We start from the raw sequence: 15831 nt of genomic DNA, 5'->3' as shown, positions 1-15831 counted from the left end.
GGATGAAAAGAGAGCAGAAACAGGGTAGGCACCAAACACGAACAACACAGTCAAAGAAAAATGGGGCACAACCCAACTTATAGACCAAGCGAAAATTCCCTTATTAGGTAAGAATCATGACACAATCTCAGTGTTTAACCGTACAATGTCCGATAAAAGACTGAATTAATACATCTGTTAAATAATGGGAATTTCCCCTGATTGTACCCCTCCAACCCAAGCCTGGCCCATTGTTGAATTTCAAATTCAGAATAAATGGCCCCATCTATGTTAGGTAACTTTCTTAAACCAGATGAGATTCCTCTTTCCATTCCATAAATCAAAACTTGCTGAAGGGGTTTTTTGGGATCTTAATGGGGAATATATGAAATGACGCAACAACCTGGCAAAGAAGTTGGTTTTCAATGCATTGATTTTGTATCAGAGAAATTAGGAAGGTTTGACTATTTACAACATGCCTAAACAAATATTTCCTCAAACCAAATATTACTGTCTACTTGGCACAAAGGGGCATCTATTTCACATTTTAAACCGGAACTCGATCAGCATAAAAGAAAAAGCCTTTTAATGTCAGTAATTCCTGAACCAGGGAGAAGAATTAATTTTAGATAGAAGTTATTGTTAACTTAAGCTAATTTAATGAATTATGAATCATATTAAGGAAACAAGGAATGGATATCATGTGGGTAACATGCAGTTATCCTGCACGTCTCTGTGTCCAACAGGTGTTAAGATTCAGTGGTGAAATTGAATGAGCTGAATAGACGATAATCCTTTTGAACTTCAGTATTTTACCCCGGTCATTACAGGTTTTCTGCTCTTTTAGGTATCCCAATGCCTTGCACCCTTCCTTGGTTAACGGCCTTTCAAGCCAGTGTCTCAGCCAGTGACATTATCACTGCACCACCTTTGTCTGCAGTATTTTCTCTCCGCCTCCCAGCTACTTAATGACTTTACCATATCCTGTGCTTCTTCAATTGAAAGCTATTCATGTTGTGTGCAGAGAAACCAAATACCAAGCAGAAATATTGCACAGTAGCACTGCTGATTCCAATTTCATACAAGAACTGAAGGAAAGGAAAACCAATACCAAAGCAGCTTGAACAGCCCACTCCGTTCCTACATCATATTCTACAGAATAATATTCTACCTAATAACAGTGTTGCATTTTCACCTCACCTGCTGGATTGGGTTGTTCAGTCAGTGACTAGCTGAGCTATGCGCACTTGGAAGGTGCCAGGTTTTACCCATTGTTTGTGTTGTTCTCAACTAGGATGACCATACAGGAGTTACCACTGGATTAAGCACAGCCCCTTCCCGCAACGCCGCCCCCCCCCCCCTCTCCCACCATCCCCATCCAGGCTAGGCTGGGGAAAATTAGCCAGGGTTCCTGTTTCGGATTGCTAGCCAATAACCTCTTCTGAAACTGCATGTGTGTGGAAGTTGAGGGTTGAAACTGGGGGATATGAGCAGGGATCAGGTTCAGTTGGGATACCTCCTACAGTTGAAGGACATATCCTCAGTCAGGGCTCATGTATGAAAGATGGCCACGTGAGTTAGATACTGCAGGATACTAAAGGAAAATACTCCTACAGGGCGTCAACACCTTGAAGATAGGAGGAAGCGCAAGTTGGCCAAAAAGGTTAACAAAAAAAGGATTCATCGAGACTGACACCTCACTTTCACTGATTTACATAAACGTCAAGCATCAAGTATCTAATTGAAGGGTTCAAGTGTCCTTTTAAGACATGAAAGCACAGCTGAGCAATATCGAATAATTTCCTGCCTGGTATCTGTGACTTCAGCAATGAACACAATTTACATCTTTTTTTCACTTTTGAAATTACAGCTTTTGTTTCTCACTGATAAGAGCGCCAGCACCTCAGTCCTGTTCTAGCAGAGCTCCTGAAGGGGCAGTTGCGAGAACTCCAGCACCTCAGTCCTGTTCTAGCAGAGCTCCTGAAGGGGCAGTTGCGAGAACTCCAGCACCTCAGTCCTGTTCTAGCAGAGCTCCTGAAGAGGCAGTTGCGAGAACTCCAGCACCTCAGTCCTGTTCTAGCAGAGCTCCTGAAGGGGCAGTTGCGAGAACCTTAATACAGGAAAATGTGGCCTCCTCTGTGTCAGGAAACTCTTCCATATCCTTTATTCATGTTAGGAAATCTCTATAGCAAACAGGGTGACTATGAATGAAATTAACGAATAAAATCAAATTACTGACAAATAGCTTTTCCTATCCAGTGTACAGAATGGAGCTAAAATAGATTTTTTTTTAAAGTATGACTGAGTAAAAGTTGGATGATTCCACTTCTGTTTTATGTTCATTTGCAGGTGTTGGTGCTGTGACACAGCACACCATGGAGTGGTAAACACAGGCTGATTTCAGCACTGTCTGCAATGGGGCCACTGAGTGAAGACTGAGTATAAAAACTTCAGGAGAAACTGAAGGGGAAATTGCTCCCATATCCTGCCAGACAAGCTGGTGCTTTCCAGACCTGCCTCAAGAGGGTTTGCAGTATATGTTCTAGTTCACTTTATGCAGCCCTGCTTTATTTGGTCAGCTTCATGTCTCATACAATCAACAGCACGGAAACACGTTTATCAGACTGAGAAATTCCTCCCTGTAGACACAGTCCCCTCGGATAAGAATATGAAGACCATTTGTTTAATGAACCATTTCTTTTGAATAGTGCCAGCAGAAACAAAAAGTAGAGAGCATGTTATCTTTCACTGGACTGACATGGGAGTTGAATGACACAGGACTCTGAGGTTACATGGGTACCTTCTTCAGGCACGAGGTAGCAAGAGATCACAATTGAACACCCAGGAGTTTCATATCCTCTGTATCTGGTGTGCTAGTGGATGGGCTCAATTCACTGTTCCTTTAGCCCAGTCAGTAACCATTAAAAATAAAATAGCTCAGTCAAGAATGTAACATGAATGCATTAACCAAGGCGCTAAAAGTAGCACATGGAAATAAACCCCCAGATGATAGATGTCAGTGTCCTTTCATAGCAATCAGAACTGTTCGAAAAATAATTGAAATGACAGCAAAAGGTATTGTCCATATAAAGTGCCTGAAGTAAATTAAACCAGAACAAACCAGGGGCTAGTCTGAATTTCTCTTTAATACTCTGGTACTGATATGACGAAGTACTGAATTTTCTGTATGATTCAGAGGCAAAACATAGTTTATGCTGGCACATAAATATTGGCCTGGACTTTGCAATTGTAATGACAGTGAAACTGTTACAGTTCACCATCATTACCGTGTGAAACTGACAGCAACTTCTGGCGTCTACAAATGCACAATTCAACACAGTTAAATCCAAAAGTTGCTGTCAGTGGTTCCTTGCTCCCCACAGACAAACCTTTAGAAATAACTGAAATGACAGGAACTTCTGCTTTTATGTGGTAATATTGCTATTAAAAGCCCCAGAAAAAGTTACACCTTGTTTTAACTGTGTACTAAGTCATAACTACTGCTGAACTACCTCCCTGGCCCTGGAAAATTAATTCTATATTGTGCAGTGTTAAATCTTTCCATTATGATAACATTTTGATTGTTTTTAAAAAGTATTTTTAAGTTTTAAATATATCAGCTTCTAATGTGTATGTCCCAATTTTTATTTTGTTCTCTGTAACATTAATAAAAAGTGATGGATAATCAGTACATTTTACTTCCTGGTGTTCTGTCTGTGAGAATTCTTCAATCTGATTGGTTGTTTATCCAGCTTGATGACATCACTGCTGCTGGACATCTGGAGATCCCCTTCACTTGGCACCAGAGTCAAACAAACATCAGGAAAGGTGAAATTCCTGCCACAGAGATTGCTAGATCTTTGTGGGCAGCTTTCTTTGAGATCAGTTGTGAGACTTTGCTGCCGACCTCAAAATCCAAACCATAAAAAGGCTCTCTTATTTTGTTTTAAACATCGCAGTGGAGGCAGGTTGATATGGAACATAAAAATAGAGGAGGCTGTTTTCAGCCTGTGAAGTAGGAGCAAGAATTACAATTTAATGAAAAAATGACTTAAAGGCTGTTTTCAACTCTTGATTCTCTGGAGTCTGGTAAAGCAAAGTTTAAAGGTTCCTCGAAATGCATTCAATATATTCAAGATAAACAGGCAGTCTGCGTCATGGTGGCAGCTTTGATTGAAGAAATATCCTGTGCAGTGTGTGAATCGTGGCTCAGAACCTCCTCATTAGTGCACAACATATTATAGAGCTGTGTAACAACAAAACTTTACCTAATTAATGTTAAATAGCAGCTACTGTAGTGCAGAACGTGGGTGTTCAAAAAACTGCTTTAGTTAAAAAGATTCTACTTAGGATTCTTTTAATATCAAATCACTTCTCTATAGGTACCTTGGCAACCACATAATACATTCTGATCTTTGCAGTGCAATTAAATAAGAAACATTTTCTCCAACTTGCTTCTGTCTAACTGATACACCACATATTCACGTAGAACCTAACTTACTTCACTCCTAGACAAACTTATTCTGGGTCAGGCTTCCACTTCTCATTTGGCATCCTGGGTTTTTAAAATCAGTTTCAGACAAGTGGCGTGATGAACAAGTAAGTTCTAATAACACATGAATGAGAAGATTCTATTGTCCATGAAAACCCATTCCTGTCTGGTCACAGTTCCCTCTGAGAGCTCCAAACTAGCATAAGAACTGCACGCATTGGCACAGCTTTGGAAGCTGGATAGCCCCATGTGCAGTACAGGAGCTGTCTTTGCTGTGCTCTATAGGAAGTTGGCCTTTGAACTAATTGTCCACAAGTAAAGGGGAGCTGGGTGACGCAGTAGTGAGGATAAGTGTTTTTTCACCTCTTGCACCTGAGTTAGAATCAGACCAGGTCCTGTCCACTGTAAGAGTTTCAATGTGAAATGTGCTTCCCTGGCTTCAACAAGCATAGGTTCCCAGCACAGATCAGTCGGGGACATGTTCTAAGATCTGGGTTAATGGTGTGCCGGCTGAGGGGCAGCAGTGTGACTGTCATCTAGTTGAAACATATCAACACTGGGATTAATCAATGTTGATAACGAAGGACTAAAATGGGGGTGGGTGGCCTGAAGGGGTGGTGGGAAGCTGGGGGGGTTGAGAGTCCTGCTGCAGCTCACCAGCTTTGGGCCAGTGCAATATCGGGTGACTTGGGCACCGTGTTAAGGGGGTCTTGTGGGAGGAGGTGCTGGACCACTGCTTCTCCTGGTTCCACAAAACTATCAGCAGAAGATGTTTTGAGGCCATATTTTGGAAAGACCAGCACTGGTCCCTTTAAGAACTACTGGTTAGATTGGTCAATATCAGGTCAAATGGTGGACTGTGCACTCCATTAACCCTGATTTCAACATTAAAATCAATCCCAATGTCATAGAGTCATAGAGTTATAGAGCACAGAAACAGGCCCTTCGGCCCATCGTGTCTGTGCTGGCCATACAGCACCCAACTATTCTAATCCCATATTCCTGCACTTGGCCCGTAGCCTTGTATGCTATGGCGTTTCAAGTGGTCATCTAAATTCTTCTTAAATGTTGTGAGGGTTCCTGCCTCCACCACCCCTTCAGGCAGTGCGTTCCAGATTCCAAACACCCTCTGGGTGAAAAAATGTTTCCTCAAATCTCCCCTAAACCTCCTGCCCCTTACCCTAAATCTATGCGCCCTGGTTCTTGACCTCTCCGCTTAGGGAAAAAGTTTCCTCCTATCTAATCTATCAATGCCCCTCATAATCTTGTACACCTCAATCATATCTCCCCTCAGCCTTCTCTGCTCCAAGGAAAAAAACCCTAGCCTTTTCAGTCTCTCTTCATAACTGAAATGCTCCAGCCCAGGCAACATCCTGGTGAATCTCCTCTGCACCCTCTCCAGTGCAATCACATCCTTCTTATAGTGTGGTGATATGTGTCATACTTATTTCAAAAGGAAAGTAATGATAACCTCAAATGCCAAGCTACATCTTATAAATTCAAAAGGAGCCAAAACAGGAAAGAAACAGCAGAATGACTTTGGCAGTGATATTCTATAAATGCCTTATGCAAATCAGTATAAATATGACAAGATATAGTGTTTGAGGCAAAGAAAGAGAAAGAAAAATTATTAGAGCATAAAAAACAAGAAACAGTAACTGCAAGACAGACACATCTTTAAAAAAAAAATTCTGTCTGCAAACTGTTCCAGTTAGAGAGGAGTCAAAGTATTGATCGCTGATCCTCCCCGCCATTGACGGTGATTGGCCAATTGAGTGTCTATCAAAATAGTTCCTATCCTGGTAGGTATAGACTTACCGAGCAACTATTCCCTGACAGGCTCATATAAATGAAGCCCTTCCAACATCACCCAAGTTCCTCTCTAGAATGTATTAATGTAATGTATTGTCTCAAACTGATGTGGTATCTGAGAAACAATCCTGGCCAGATCTTCAACGGGAACTAATTCACATTCCCAAAATATGGATTTAATCCTTTACGAGCTGCAATTAATTTAATAGCAATGTCTTAGTATAAATTACATGTAATTCCTGCTAGGTCCAACAGTAATAAAATCTCAACACCTGACAATTACTGTTGCTTTTACTTTACCAGAATGGTTAAAACTCCAAATTAGGAGCTTCAGGATGGAGAATAAATTAACTTTGAAGATTTTGAAAGGAAGACTTGCATTTATATAGCGTTTTTACAACAACTGGACAGCTCAAAGCCCTTTACAGACAATGAAGCACTTTTGAAGTGAAGTCACTTCTGTAATGTAGAACATGCAGCAGCTAATTTGTGCACACCAAGCTCCCACAAACAGCAATATGATAACAACCAGAAAACCTGTTTTTGTGCTGTTGATTTAGGGATAAATATTGACCAGGACACCAGGGACAACTCCCCTACTCTTCTTCAAAATAGTGTGTTATGACCAGGTGAGAAAGGGGTCTAGGGGTTCCCTCTCAGCCTTTGCCTAGTTTAACAGTAACAGGGTTTAATTTTAAAAATACTGTGTTTTTAGCTCCCCCTCAGTGAATCCTTGTTCACTGCTTTCCAATTGTAAAGCAAAGAAATCAATTCGACAGGTTTTCTTAGATTTAAACAAAAAAGGTGGAAGTTTATTAATCTTAAACTCTAATCCGGTTAACGATTATGAATATGTAACGCGACCACGCTAGTATGCATACGCGATAAACACACACACACAGACACAGAGACAGAAAAAGTAGAAAGAATAAAGGCTGTGTTTGCTGACAACACAACCACTAGATGGCGCTGTACTCGCACATGAACAAATGCAGCCAGGATTAAAGATGGCGCTGCTCAATTTATCACAGAAAATCAACTTCAACCCAAAAATCCCATCAAAGGTTACCATCGCCGCCTCCATCCCATCCCAACAGTCCCCCGTCCCTCCTGCGCATGCGCCAGTTATATAGTACCTAGTCATCTTAATTTACCGAAAGTGAATTATTTTAGGAGCAGTGACTGTCGTTTCATAAGCAAATATGGCAGCAAACAATGGACATGTTTTGATTGATACTGGGAGAATGTTGCGCTATTTAAAGTCTCATCACAAGGACAGCACCTCTGACAGTGTTGCACACCCTCCGTAATTCAGTGAGGTTTCAGTGCCATCCCGCTCTCCAGCCACTTGCTATCCACTTCTCCCGACCGCCATCCCTTGCCAATTCCTCCAGACGTTAGCTCTAGGCCGAGGGCCACACCACTTCCCTCCTCTTAGTCACTCACTCCAACGTTGTCCCGTCACCCCTCACGACTCGCCTTGCTTCTTTGGGTGGTGCGGTGAGGAACGATCGAACGTTGCAGCGAGTGGTCGTGAGGAGGGAAGCGGCGTGGCTCGCGGCCTAGAGCTAGCAGCTGGAGGGATGGGGGGAGGGGAAGCGGGAAGCCAGCAGCCGGAGAGTGGGGGTGGGGGGGGGCGAAGTGAGGAGTGAGGGGCCTGGAGTGAGTGGCCGAGAGGGGGAGAGAGTTTTCCTGCCCATGCACCAGTAAGTCCTGGCAAGGCAAGACGTAGACTGCGCATGCGCAGCATCTCAGAGTGCAGGAGACCATTTATGCATGTGCGCAGATGGGAGCGCTCTGATGACGTCAGGAATCACTTTGAAGAATAAAGGGGAAAGGTTTGAGGCAATAGTTGGGTTGTAATCACAGTCCTTTGAGTTCGATGTGGAGTCTTTGGTTGCCGTAAGTCTTGCTGTTTGTTGGGACCCAGTGCACTCTTTAACTTGTTTCGATGTAGGAGTCCTTTCTCTCCTGAGGTTTAAGTGACTTCAGTGGGTCCGGAGGTTTGTGAGAAAGCAAGAGAGAGCCAGCCAGGATAGAGGCTCTCTTGTTCCAGGTTCAGTTGCACTCTGCCGTCTGTCTTCAAACTGTCCTGTGTCTAGTTCAAAAAAACCTGGGCCAGCCAGTTAGTCATGTGACCAGCTGGTTTAACCACTCCTGTGTTTGTGGATTCTCCATCTTAGCAAACACTGGAATGCAAGCTTACTTAAAACTTCAATGTCCGGTGATCAAAGTCCATTTGGGTTAATTGGACCAGGGAATAGTTGCTTTGTCTCTCCAAGCACCGTTTCATAGTATGCAAATGTCCTCCAGCCAAATGTCTGGTGATCTCTTTAAACAAGTCATTTCTTCACTCCAGCAACAGTTTAAAATTAATGTTCAGATGACAAAATTAATATGCCTCATTCTTGGTAGGTGGGGGTCTTCATGAAAAGTGCCATGGGATGTTTTACATCCACCCAAGAGGGCAGACAGGGCCTCAACCAGAAGACAGCACCTCCGACAGTGTAGCACTCCCTCAGTACTGCATTGGAGTGTCAGCCTTGACTTTTGTGCTCAAGTCCCTGAACTGGGACTTGAGAAAACATGTAACTGAGACTCCTCTAATGAGGGTGGAGCATAAATTGTTGAAATTCTCTACTCTGATACACGTTTATCTAAATAGGTTAATCTGCATCTAACAAGCAATAAACCTTCAATAGTTTGTAAGACTTGTGTTAGAGTTTGACTGGGATGTAGTTTCGAGCCCAGAAATGTGAACATAGGTAAATTGTGAGGAAAATGGTATTGGAAACTCATCCTTCAGAAAGGTTTGCGGCACAGTGGCGCAGTGGTTAGCACCGCAGCCTCACAGCTCCAGGGACCCGGGTTCAAGTCCGGGTACTGCCTGTGTGGAGTTTGCAAGTTCTCCCTGTGTCTGCGTGGGTTTTCTCCGGGTGCTCCGGTTTCCTCCCACAAGCCAAAAGACTTGCAGGTTGATAGGTAAATTGGCCATTATAAATTGTCACTAGTATAGGTAGGTGGTAGGGAAATATAGGGACAGGTGGGGATGTTTGGTAGGAATATGGGATTAGTGTAGGATTAGTATAAATGGGTGGTTGATGTTCGGCACAGACTCGGTGGCCGAAGGGCCTGTTTCAGTGCTGTATCTCTAATCTAATCTAAACAAAAAGAACCAAATATTAAATAGAAGCATTGTACCCAGGACACAAAATAGGAAACGAGAACTGCAAATTGCAGCAAACCTAGCATGCTCAACTTTTATTTCTGATCTGCTGCCTGAGGAGTGCCTCATAAAGAAGTTACTAATTATAAACTCTTCCTTTTCCACCGTATATTCTACAACTTATGTCACTACTTGCATCCACCTACAATGATGCAACTTGTATGGATGTAAAGGGAATTTTGATGTGCTCAACAGAGCCAACAGAGTGGCTTTTTCCTCATTATTGTAGGAAGATTCATTTCAACCAGGATGCATTGATCTGTAATATTCAGATCCTTATTAGCAGCTCTCAATATTTCTGGAGTATGTTTGTATTTATGTGAGACAGACACATGAATAAGTACAGATACATAAGTATGTACAATGCTACAGCACAGAAACAATCAATTCAACCTATCATATCTGTGCTGCTGTGTTTTTCTCCACATGAGCCACCTAGTCTAATTTCTGTTTAGTTACTCCCCATACTCTTTAATATTCCTCTTTTTTAATTATCAAATTTCTTTTTAAGAGGATTTCTTAACACTGCTTCAACAACAATTTGCAACAGAGAATTCCACATTCTAACCCTGCATGTAAAGAATTTTTTTCTAAACTTCTTTTGTTATTTTTCTGATTATCCCGAATTTGTTAATCAGTGAAAGTAATCAATCACTATTTCGCTCATCATATTGCTTCATAACTATCTTCTAATCTACTTTGTTCACACCTTTAATGACAAGGGATCTGCTCCTCTATTCTAAGTGGACATAAGATAAAGAGTTCTTTGACCACTAATTTCCTAGTGAGCTCATGGAGCCAAAAGGGTACAAGCTGCAGGAGGTCTACAGTAAGCAGCAAGTGAAGGTAATTTTATGACAGGTATTGTTTAGATGTTACAATGTTACATACTTGAAGTAGCACAAGGTGAAAAAACACACATTTGGGAGATCAACAGGCAACTGAGCTGCGCTGGCCATATTCTATACCCCCAAACCTCTTTGTAGGTCATGGCTCTCCAACCTTCCAACGATCAAGGACCACTGCCCTTGCAGGCTTTGGATCAACAGGAAGTCACTTGCAGAACTTTGTCATCTGCTGTGAGGTTACCTATAACCAACCTACAAGATGTGTATGCATTATCGGTGGTGGTGATGGTCACTTCAGCCCTAGCTTATACCTAAGCCTGAGGCTTACAGAAGGTACACCGCATTATAACACACTCTACCACATGGGAGAGAGAAAAAGTGTTACTTTTGTCACGCACACAAGAAGTGCATTGATACATATTATAGACTAAATCTGAAGAGTTGTAAAAACTGGCTTTGTCTTTTAAAAAACTGGACTTTTCTTTTAAAAAGTGAACAATGCTCTAAAATGGCCTCCAAAGGAAAAGGGGCTTGGCCAATTGTGTATTCAGGCTGTCTGACAGGGACTAAGGAAAATCTTCAAAGCTAAGAGGTGTCAATTGCACCCATCCTAAAACATTCCAGAATTGAATGTCTTCTTCTTCTGAAACAAAGGTGTGTAGTAGCCATGCCCTGGGCCATTGTCCAATCACCATGGGGTCTCCTACTTGGAGGCAAGAAGTAACACAGCTTTACCTTAAAAGGACTGACGTATGAAGAGAGATTGGGTCGATTAGGCTTGTATTCGCTAGAGTATAGAAGAATGACAGCTTTACCTTAAAAAGCAGCCTAGAGAGAGAGGGACAGAGCCACCCAGAAGGCAGCTTCCAGAAGTTTGTTTCCAGCACGTGCCCTGCTGTAGAATTCTGTATCTACACTATACAGCAGTGAACTGGAAGTGATCCACTGATTTCAACCGAACTTGCAACCAAGAGAGAAATGTTTAATCACCTCAGGCCTGCAACCAACAAGAACTCAATTTCCAAGAGAATTCAAAAGGTTTACCATGACCTCCCCGAAACCTATTCCCCACTTATAATGACTTACCCCTTTCTCCTCTCTATCTCTCTCTTCTTGTGAAAGTGTGTATGTGCACAAGTGAATGCTTGATTGAGTACGGTTGTGACAGTTTTGGGGTAAGGCATATTGATCAATAAATAATTGATTTTCTGTTTTTATACCTACAAGAAAACCTGTCGCCATCTGTTTATTTGACAAGTAAAACACCAAAGGGTTAAACCCTAATAACAAAACACACTTGCTGCAGTCAGATGGGGAGTTTGGGAACCACCCAAACCCCTCACCACGTGGATGGATCACTTGGTATAATTCTCGCTCTCTGCATTATCCCAAAGCAATTCATATGCCACAAACTACAGGAACAGTAGCATTGTGCTTATGTTAATGGACTAATAATCCAGATACTTGGACAAATGATTCAGAAGACATGAGTTTAAATCCCACCACAGCAGCTGGAAAACTTAAATTCAGTTAATTAAGTAAATCAGGAATAAAAAACTAGTCTCAGTAATGGTGGCCTGTACTAGATTGTTGCAAAAATCCATCTGGTTCCCAATGTCCTTTAGGGGAGGAAATCTGAGTCCTTACCTGGTCTGGCCTATATGTGACCCCAGACCCACATCAATGTGGTTGATTCTTAATTGCCCTCTGTAATGGCCTAGCTAATAGTTGAGTGAGTGGGCAAATACATGGCAGATGCAGTATAATGTGGATAAATGTGAGGTTATCCACTTTGGTGGTAAAAACAGAAAGGCAGATTATTATCTGAACGGTGATAGATTGGGAAAGGGGGAGGTGCAGCGAGACCTGGGTGTCCCTGTGCACCAGTCACTGAAAGTAAGCATGCAGGTAAGAAGGCAAATGGTATATTGGCCTTCATAGTGAGAGGATTCGAGTACAGGAGCAAGGATGTCTTGCTGCAATTATACAAGGCCTTGGTGAGACCACATCAGGAGTATTGTTTGCAGTTTTGGTCTCCTTACCTGAGGAAGGATGTTCTTGCTATGGAGGGAGTGCAGTGGAGCTTCACCAGACTGATTCCTGGGATGGCAGGACTGACGTATGAAGAGAGATTGGGTCGATTAGGCTTGTATTCACTAGAGTTTAGAAGAATGAGAGGGGATCTCATAGAAACCTACAAAATTCTAACAGGACTGGACAGACTAGATGCAGGAGGGATATTCCCGATGGTGGGGGAGTCCAGGACCAGGGGTCACGGTCTAAGAATAAGGGGTAAGCCATTTAGGACTGAGATGAGGAGAGATTTCTTCACCGAGAGTGGTGAACTTGTGGAATTTTCTACCACAGAAAGCAGTTGAGGCCAAATCATTAAATATATTCAAGAAAGAGTTAGATATAGTTCTTAGGGCTAAAGGGGAGAAAGCGGAAACAGGGTACTGAGTTTGGATGATCAGCCATGATCGTATTGAATGGCGGTGCAGGCTCGAAGGGCCGAATGGCCTACTCCTGCTCCTATTTTTCTATGTTTCTATGCAAGCTCGCCTCCAAGTCACACACCATCTTGGCTTGGAAATATATCACCGTTCCTTCATCATTGCTGGATTAAAATTCTGGAACTCCCTCCCAAACAGCACTGTGGGAGTACCTTCACCACATAGACTGCTCAGCACCACCTTCTCAAGGGCAATTAGGGATGGACAATAGATTCTGAACTTGCCTCGCGGCACCCACATCCCGTAAATGAATTTTTAAAAAATGACTCAAGTGCAATCACAGTTATGTAGATGAATGCACATCCATTTGGCACAGTGGAGCAGCCTACAATCAGTAATGAGATGAATGGACAGTTGACAAATTTTTCATTGGTTGAGCACAGCATGTGGGACAAGGCACCAAAAGGATTTGCTGCTCATCTTTGAATTGTGGATTATCATCATCTACAGCCAAAGATTGGCTGAATTTAATTCATTTACAGTGCACCTTGGAACCCACATGCAAGTTTGGGGTACACGCAATATAAAATCTCTGTTGACTAAACAGTTTTGTGTGAAAATCGTGAAGAATTGCACAAGTAAAAAGTGTCTGCAACAAAGATGCATACAAAAGCATTTGCTATTAGTATTTCTAAGTGCAAAGAATTTACAAAGTTTTAAGAAAGACTCATACAAAATACTTTTCAAACCATCATCTCTCAGGCATACAGCTGCGCCAAAAACAGTATAACGGAGTTGTTCATTTGACTGTAAAGTGGGATACAATGCAAGTTAAAAATTATATAAAATGCCATGCACAACCCTCTTCTTGGAATTCTGATGTATGTGCAGCTGTGTTGCAGAGAAAAGGTATAATATTTATTGTCTTTTGAATGATGTTCTTCACTGCACACCATTAACCATCAAAAACATTTGCATAATACCAGCCCCATTTGTCATCCCATCATTTAAGATTTTCCTTCTGTCTCTCATTAGTTCCTTTTGACTGACCCAATGAACATCTTTGCTGATCAGACAGTAAATAGAAACTTTTTTATACAGATTGAAATTGAGATATGAACTGAAACAGCTGGAGGTAAGAATGGACAATTGTACAATTGGCTTTTTCTCTGTGGCGCGAGAGTCCAATCTATTTGCCTTCATGGGGCACTGGTGCGTAGCCTGCAGCTTCACGGGCCACAAATCAAATGTTAATCCGTGATCCCACGAATTTGTATATCTTATGCTGCCGATGCCAACAGATTTAGATTTTATGATTTTGGATTTGGACACAAAAGAATCAGTAACCCTTGAGATATTGTTGGTTATTGTTCGACATTTGGTAAAATGCCATGCATTTTTCAATCAAGTTAGAAATTCATGCTTAGAATTGATCGTCCACTCAGCACAGGAAAGTGGTCTTCTGAATATTTTTTCCTTATGTCTTTTATTGAAATCTTGTACCACAGATATAGTGATGGCAAGAATTAAGGGAGGTTTTAATAATGAGAGACTTGGACATGGGCCATGATTGTCATGGGTCCAAAGCTCATGTGTGCCAATTAATCACAGACTAGCATTTTCCTTCATCGAATCTGAGGACTGGGTGGATTTTCTCCTTTGATTCTCCCTCACAGACTGTACTATCAGTTACTTCCCTTGTAGAGGAGCTGGTGTAGATAATGGCAGGACAAGCAGTCTTATGTCTCACTAAGACCGCCTATTTCTACCTTAGTAACATTGCCTGACTGCATCCCTACCTCAGCTTATCTGCTGCTGAAACTTTCATTCATGCCTTAAACTTAAGCTCATCCAAAACCCTGCTGCCCATATCCTAACTTGCACCAAGTCCCATTCACCCATCATCCCTGTGCTTGCTGATCTATATTGGCTCCCAGTTAAGTAATGTCACAATTTAAAAATTCTCATCCTGGTTTTCAAATCCCCTATGGCCTCACCCCTTCCTATCTCTGTAACCTCCTCCAATCCTACAACTCTATGGGATATCTACACTGCTCCAATTCTGACCACTTGCGTATCCCAATTTTAATCACTCCACCGCTGTCGGCTATGCTTTCAGCTGTCAAGTCCCTAAGCTCTGGAATTCCCTCTCTAAACCCCTCTGCCCCGTTACCTCTTTTTCATCCTTTAAGACACTCCTGAAAATATACTTTTTTGACCAAGCTTTTGGTCGTCTGCCCTTATATCTCCTTATGTGGCTCGGTGTTAAATTTTGTTTGAAAATGCTCCTGTGAAGTGACTTGGGACATTTTACAATGCTAAAGGTGCTATTTAAATGCGAGTTGTTGTCGATCATATACAAGGAACCACTATAGTTAGATAACCAATGAAAACCTCAATCCATCAGCTTTCAAATCCACCTCCACGCTTTTCAAGATAGTTACATTTATTCCATTATTGCTACAGCAGTTACCAACAGACATTGTTTGTACACAATTGTAACAGGCCAACAACCAAATATCTTCCAGTTAGTGCCAGATGTTTTGGGATCAATGAAACCACTGACCTTTTGTTATTAGCCCCATTTATGAAGTTTTCCCAGATCTACTTCAAACATTGCTGTAAGTATATATAAAGACCAGTTCCCTTTCTCTGAGCCTCAATAATAGTCCATCTGCCAAATTTAAAACCCTTAGCCTGTATCAGAAACAATCCATTAAGGAGATGTTTGAAGTAAATTCAAAGAGGCTGACAACAGATGATGTTTGGATGACTTTCCCCTGTGCAAAGGATGGTAGCAAGAAGATGAGATGAATGATTTCTAGTGCTGAATGATTTCCCATCTGACAAATCAGTACTTTATCTATTTCTTTAAGTCAAAATAATATTTTACATGTTTCTCAAATTCTACCACAGTAATATTCAGTTTGGAAGATACAGTAAAGGCCATTCTTGTGAGAAAATTCAGTGGCTGGAATTTGACGCCAACCCTTCTCCCAGGTGTGGGCAAGAGGTGGAGGG

Source organism: Heterodontus francisci, chromosome 32 (assembly GCF_036365525.1).
Source record: "Heterodontus francisci isolate sHetFra1 chromosome 32, sHetFra1.hap1, whole genome shotgun sequence".
In the NCBI taxonomy this organism is placed as follows: Eukaryota; Metazoa; Chordata; class Chondrichthyes; order Heterodontiformes; family Heterodontidae; genus Heterodontus; species Heterodontus francisci.
This window is presented reverse-complemented; position numbering follows the sequence as displayed.